Below are 7,887 nucleotides of genomic sequence, written 5' to 3' on the forward strand. Positions count from 1 at the left end.
GTCCTCTTTTGGAAGACCAAACAAAGTAGTTTTGCTTTCACAACGAAGCACACATCGTCTTTACGACATGGCGGCGGCAACAACAAAACTACAGCGAGAGTAAACTTTCTTTCTTTGCGTGAACATTTGGGCGGCGTTATGCAAATCTTCCCACATAGCGACATAGGTATGTGGGGGCGTGTTAGAATGAGCCATTTTAGGTAGGCGTGGCTGACTCTTAACTTTTATAAAGAATATCTCTTTGGATTTGAGACTTTAGTCTTTGCAACTTTACAGATCTTCTTTATGCACCAAGAGCTTGTAACACTCCAAAGAGAAAGGAAAAATTGAAATCGCATCATATGACCCCTTTAAATGTTTCTGTACTCATGTCAGATATGTATGTATATATGTATGTATGGATGCATGTATGTACCAAGAGCTTCTTAAAAACCACAACAAATTCCTTGTGTGTTTGCGCACACTTGGCGAATAAAGCTGATTCTGATTCTGAATAAAGCTGATTCTGAATTAAGTATCTTCAAAAGATTTTGACTTTAAAAAAAATTTCCCCAAGAAACCTGGGGTCCTCCATGATTCTTTCCGACAGCAAAGCACTTGAATGTGACAAGCTCGTAATCACAACTTCAGAATTGGGAAGTAGGAAATGTCTGCACATGAAGGCAGCATCATTCCTCATTTCCTTACAGGAATCATGAAAATTCACTCACCCAAATCTAGATGGACTCGTACAGCTGCAGCTCACATGAAAGTGGTATGTCTGAACTAGTTGACACAGGAAATCAACTGCATAATAAAGATGTTGACTGGCAAAAAGTTTTTTATGTATTTTGAAAATACAAAAATACTAAGGTTAAATGTATTTAAATACAAAATACATTTGATTTTTTTCAAAGGTATTTAAATACAAGATACTAAACAGTATTTTGTATTTCAAATACATATTTTAAATACATTTATCAGAAATACTGCCCATCCCTGACTGTATGATAAATTAATCTCTTACATCATACATACATCTTGCACTTTGTTGCTTATGATTGGGGAATTTGTGAGTTTCAGTCTGAATCAATCTGAACGCCTCTGATTGGCTACTGCATTCCTAAGCTCAACAGAATGGTGTGTGATTGGTTATAATGAGCAATGCTGTAAAAACACGTAAAAATAAAATATGTAACATGAGCAGGCAGGGTCGGCGCCAGAGCGCACAAAGTGAGGGGGCAGGCACAATTTTTTGGGGTGCCGCACTTTTTTGGGGGAAAAAAAATGTTTCTGAAAGTAATTTTCAGATGCAACGGGGCAAAAACGGGATAAACACAAACATGAAACTTGTAAATAAAATAATCTGATATAAATACAAATTCCAGTAAGCATATATCGCTGTAAAGCTGTAAAGTTGGAAGAAATACCAAAAATACCAAAGGGTTTTAAAATACCATGTTGGTAATGATAGAGCTGTGCCTTATTTAATGTTTTTGAGCATCTGCTAGGAAGTTTATAGTTTTCAGGTGCACCTGGAAAAAGATAAAACATTTTCTGTTGTTGTTACAATTTCTTTGTTAAACATTGGATGCAAACTGACAGGCCTGCAGTGAATCTGTGAATGACTAGAAGTGACTGCACATGTGTGCATGTCTGTCAGACAGTTTTGCCAACTCATTTTCAGGGGAAGTTGCTAAAGGAAGGTCAATTTGTTGCTAAAAGTTGCTAAATGACGTTGTGATGCCATTGCCCGATGACATCATTACGTAATTACGACGCGAAATTGACTTTACTACTTCAAATCTCAGCAAAAAAATATTTGATATATGTTAATTTAGATTTGTTCGTAAAATAATATAACGTAATATAATATTAAAATATAAATAGCTGTATTTTTAAATACAACATTGAATTATTGAACACTTACAAATGGATAACGGATAATGTCCTGGAAAATTACTAGTAGCTTTTCCATTTTTCTAGATATTTTCCTTTGAGTGTATTAACTGATCAACAATCTTATTACTCTTATTACTCTTTACCATCTGTTTAAAACACTCAGACTGACACAGAGACACATGTACACCTACAAGTGTTAGTTCCTCAGCTCAGACCAGTCTCTTTTTAGATTAACTCTCTCTCTCTCTCTCTCTATATATATATATATATATATATACAGTGGGTACGGAAAGTATTCAGACCCCCTTAAATTTTTCAGTCTTTGTTATATTGCAGCCATTTGCTAAAATCATTGAAGTTATTTTTTTTTCCTCATTAATGTACACACAGCACCCCATATTGACAGAAAAACACAGAATCGTTGACATTTTTGCAGATTTATTAAAAAAGAAAAACTGAAATATCACATGGTCCTAAGTATTCAGACCCTTTGCTCAGTATTTAGTAGAAGATACTTTCCGTACCCACTGTATATATATATATATATATATAACTAATAAACAACACGCTGTAGGACAACATCTCTGATTGATAACTCATTGAAGACATTGGATTATAGTAAAGCAAAACATCATTAAAAGGTATGTATATTTACTATAGTTTAGGTCACATGATTCACTCCTCCTGTTGAGAATGTATGCTTTTACATGTTCCAACATTTACATTTATTTATTTGCAACAGAAATTGTCCATTGCATTTCCTCTGAAAGTCTGCCTAGTGAGAGATCCTAATTTTGTTGGCTTCAGATAGAGTTTCCTGGCCTAGAAATAGAAACTGTGTGTATGTGTGTGTGTGCGTGACCAAATGTCCCCACAAGGATAGTAAAACTTGAAATTTTTGACATTGTGGGGACCGGTCTGCGGAAAAATATATTAAAAATAGTAAATTATGTTTATCTGAAAGTGTAAGAATGCAAACAGGTTTTCTGTAAGGGGTAGGTTTAGGGTTAGGGGATAGAAAATATCGTTTGGTCAGTATAAAAGTAATATAAGTATTTGGAAAGTCCCCACAATTCACAGAAACAAACGTGTGTGTGTGCCTACTTAACCATATTTTTGGGACACATTTGTGAGTGAAACCTGACAAAAGCTTCAGAAACCTCCCTTTGGGGACATCCTCATTTGTAAAACAGGTATAAATTAAAGTTGTTGTTTTTTTATTATTATTATTGTAAATATGCTAAATGTTTTCGGTGAGGGTTTGGTTTAGGATTAGCTTATAAAATCAATAACTATCTGTATACTAACTAAAGTATCTAAAGAGAGACAGCCCTCTCATAATTATTTATAAGAAATAAAGTTCTATGCTGTTGAGCATTGTTTAATTACTCTAATTAACAATATAAGGCTATTACCAATCAAATGAAATCTGTATCAACAAAATTATATCTTTGCACTGCAGAGGTGCAAAGAAACTGCATTTGCAATTACAATTGTATAAATAATGTTATGAGATCAATGTTTAAATATAACATTTAGAATTTAGAAATATGAAATGTTGGAAAAATGAAATGATAGAGTCATTCATTTAACCGATTCATTTAAATTGTCTGATTTATTAATGAATGAAGCCAGCGACAAAAGCCAAAGCTATTCTACCACAAAGCTAACTTGTTAATATGAACTTGAATATGTATGTTTATAAGATAGTATGTAAAACATATGCTGGAGTACTAACAGAAACCTATATTTGTGGAAAAAAGTTTTTAATAGGCTACTCTACTTTTCTGAAGCATTAATTAATTAAGATACTTGAATAAACTTGTATTTAGTTAATTAGATAGTTAGTGAGTTAGTAAAAGTGTAATCCCTTTAATTCAAGGATCTCCAACCCTGCTCCTGGAGAGCTACCGTCCTTCAGACTTCAGTTCCAACCTGCTTTAACACACCTGTCTGTAATTATCAAGTGATCCCGAACACCATTGTTAGCTGGTTTGGGGGTGTTGACTGGGTTTGGCGCTGAAATCTTCAGGACAGTAGCTCTCCAGGAGCAGGGTTAGAGTTTCATCGTCAAATGATTTGAATGAACATCAGATCAGTTTACGTGTCATGGTTGTGTAGGTGCTGAATTCTCCTGACTGACTGCAGGCTGAAGAGGCTGTATTTATGGCTCAATATGACCAGTGAGTCTTTCCACAGATTACATTTTCTTTCAGGAACATTATATTGTCACAAAGCAAGGCCAGACACAACAGGTAAGTGCAAATCAGGATGGTTTATTAAGTGCACAACTATCCAAATGCTGATTGTGTTTCAGACTTGAGGATAAAGATTCGCTGGATATTCATGATAACCCTCCAGCTCCAGACAATGTTGTAAAGGAGGACGACAACACTGTACGTATGTCAGTCTCTCTCCTTGTGTCTGTATTTTGTGTGCACAGCTCACTTTCTGTCCTCCTCAGGTTTATTTTGTGTATGATGAAGAGGTGGAGGAAGAAGAGGCCCCTCCCCCTCCGACCCCTGAGCCTGTAGTTCAGGTCAATGACAGGCCACACAAATTTAAGGACCACTACTGCAAGAAACCCAAGTTTTGTGACGTCTGCGCACGAATGATTGTTCGTAAGTTCACATCTCACACCATCATTGCCAATGAAATCTAATCACTCCTCAACAACAAGAATCAATTGTATGTGTAGGTGTGTGTCTTCCCTATAGTGAAAACAGCATATATAATATTCTGCTTCCACTAGAATCAGTAAAGCCTCAGTACAGGCTTCATCCAACATGATAAAGTCCCATACATTAACTTGTTTACTTAAATGTTGTGGCATTACTGTTAGGCCCATATCTTTCTGTACACGTCTTTTTGCAAAGCCTGCGTCGAACTGCAACAGCTTAAGCAAAGGATCCGCTGAGACATTCACACAGTTGAAGATAAACAGCCACTGTCCTAACATTGGGATCCTTTAGAAAGTGATGTTTTTTTTAGTCCAGTGATCCTGTTGTTGTAGTAGTTCTTCTGTCTGTGGTTAGGACAGTGGGCAGGTCAACCGAATGATGATGAAGTAGGCACTGATCTGTGTATGTGTCAAAGTGTGTAAAATTAAGCTGCATATTATGCTCATGTGGATGTCATTTAGAGAAATAAGTAGAGTCGTACCCATTACAAAATTTAATTTGGTATAATAACTGATTTCTTTTCTACTTTTAGTCAATAATAAATTTGCCTTGCGCTGCAAAAACTGCAAGACCAACATTCACCACTCGTGCCAGTCATATGTGCAGTTCCAGAGATGCTTTGGCAAAATAGTGAGACATTTTATTATACGTATATGATATGGTAAAATCGCACTGTCAGTTTGTCCGTTTATGTTCATTAATATCTTCTTTGTCAGCCGCCTGGTTTTAGACGGGCATACAGCTCTCCACTATACGATCAAGAGATCAATAACCCTGGTGAGTATGATGTATTTATGAGAGATAATTTTTTGCAACACAAAAAAGACTGCAGTGTTTAAAAAAAGAAAGAAAAGAATAATAATTGGTAACACTTTGTTTTAAGGACCAATCTTCACTATTAACTAGCATGCATATTACTATCATATTAGCTGTTTAATAGTACTTCTAAAGCACATATTAATGACTTATTCTGTATGACCATATTTTAGATCCCTTAATCCAACCCCAGTGTTGGGAAGGTTACTTTGGAAATGTAATAGGTTACAGATTACAAATTACCCTATTTAAAATGTAATAAGTAGTGTAACTTTTCAATTACTTTATAAAAGTAAAGTAACTAATTACATTTGATTACTTTTGGATTACTTTTAAGTTTCTAATGAATATTTTCAACTAAATAATTTTCAAACATTTATACAAGGCAGGGTTAACCTTACAGTAGTACTCAACTCTGTTTACTGTTAGAATTTCAAAATCTTTCATCACTTGATTTTATATCAACTTATATTAATTTAATTTTATAGCACAGCCACCACAAAACCAGACTTCATAACAAACAAATTGTTAAATACTGTTTTAGAAATCAAATCTTTGCATAGCTATGACAGGACACACTGGCAAGGAACAATGCCTTGAAAAAGAAAAACAAAACTTAATCTTAAAAAATAAAGCATATACATAAACCCAAATAGGCAATAAAATAGTTAATAAAAGAAAAACACTGGTGTCTCATAGCCATCAATGCAATTAGGGAAAGAAATGAATTAAATGTGTGTGTGTGTGTGTGTGTGTGTGTGTGCGCGCTCTTTATCCTCCAAAAATCAAACTGGACAATAGAGCGACAGATAAAGTGTCCACACCAAACATCAGTCATCATGGGTTAGGTCACTGGGACAGTGCTGTTTGTTGTAGCGGAGCAGTAAGACCTGTTCCATGTGGTCATCACTCATTCTGTTTCAAGAGGAGGTCAAAAGATTGCCTCCATGTCTAAAAAGACGCTCCACTGGAGCACTGGAAGGCAATGTGGTGTACTTGATAAAAAGCCTCTTAACTATGGGAAATGCCTTAAGAGACGTCAGGTTGCTATCTGAATCTTCTAAGTACTTTCTGACTTCATCATGAGTTGTGCTGTCAGATAATGATTTGGCATTATTAAAGACAAAAAAGTTTTCCTCTGACTCATCAGATTTCACAGAGTTGTCATCTCTCACTGACTACGTTTACATGGATATCAGTAATCTAATTATTTGCCTTATTCTAAATAAGACTAAATTATGATTAAGGTGTTTACATGAGTGGCTTTTAGAATATTCCTTTAATATTCCAGTTTTACATGTTATAGTTCATAGATCGATTAATGGCACACATCATTACGTCCCCAGGTGACGCCATCCGACGTCCCCTCGAGAATTTCACGAATAATCATAGTTTGTCTTCGTTATGGTGCCATATACAGATTTGGGTGTTTTATTTTTAATTTTACAAAATCTTCAAGTGCAGTTAATTATTTGTCATGCTATATGTGCAAACAGACGATGGCGTTGTTGAAGCCATGCTCTTTTGTTTGCCATCAAACAGTTGACCACTGCTGTGTGTATCCTGACGCAAAATGCGGCAAAAAGTCCTACACAACGGTAATAGTGTGATTAAGGTGTGTTCATGTCTGTACTGCACTTCAATAATGCGACTAAAATACTCCACGTCTTAATTTGATTTGTGTTTACTTTGAGTATGTCTTTAGCCGGATTAAGATTAAGCTCAAAAATCTCTGTTTACGTGGTAGATTCTTTATCAGAGTATTGTCTTAATCGTGTTAAAATCAGAATATTGTTGTCCATGTAAACGTACTAAGGGGAAGTCGTGGCCTAATGGTTAGCGAGTCGGACTCGTAACCCAAAGGTTGCGGGTTCGAGTCTCAGGTCCGGCAGGAATTGTAGGTGGGTGGAGTGAATGTACAGCGCTCTCTCCCACCTTCAGTACCACGACTGAGGTGCCCTTGAGCAAGGCACCGAACTCCCAACTGCTCCCCGGGCGCCGCAGCATAAATGGCTGCCCACTGCGTGTTCACGGTGTGTGTGTGTTCACTGCTGTGTGTGTGCACTAAGGATGGGTTAAAGGCAGAGCACTAATTCCTAGGACTGTGCAGTGGTTCCAGAGCAATAGCTTCCTGCAGTAAGGTTCTCCTCGTGTCATCTCTCTTCACATGTCACGTCACGTCACACTCACTGTAGCTGGACTGTGCAGTGGTTCCAGAGCAATAGCTTCCTGCAGTAAGGTTCTCCTCGTGTCATCTCTCTTCTCAGGGCTAAGCCAGTTTAAGAGGAACTTTGGCAGTGTTGTGGTCCCCATCTTTGCTTCATGGCTGGCTAACACTGATCCAAAGCACTCTTCTATAGCCTCACTGATAGTGATGACAATGTGTGCATTATAAAACAAATGAGGCATCTTTTCAAATAGCTTTGTCTTGAGGCTAAGTCAAGTCAAGTCAAGTCACCTTTATTTATATAGCGCTTTTAACAATACAGATTGTGTCAAAGCAACTGAA

At 36.5% G+C, this 7,887-nt stretch overlaps 1 pseudogene; it reads left to right on the top strand.

The window, feature by feature from the left end:
• Positions 1-2,452: 2,452 nt before the first annotated feature.
• LOC107653239 (SH3 and cysteine-rich domain-containing protein 3-like) overlaps positions 2,453-7,887 on the top strand; it is a 41,650-nt pseudogene continuing 36,215 nt past the window's right edge.

Source organism: Sinocyclocheilus anshuiensis, unplaced genomic scaffold, assembly GCF_001515605.1.
Source record: "Sinocyclocheilus anshuiensis isolate Anshui unplaced genomic scaffold, SAMN03320099.WGS_v1.1 scaffold323, whole genome shotgun sequence".
Taxonomy (NCBI): Eukaryota; Metazoa; Chordata; class Actinopteri; order Cypriniformes; family Cyprinidae; genus Sinocyclocheilus; species Sinocyclocheilus anshuiensis.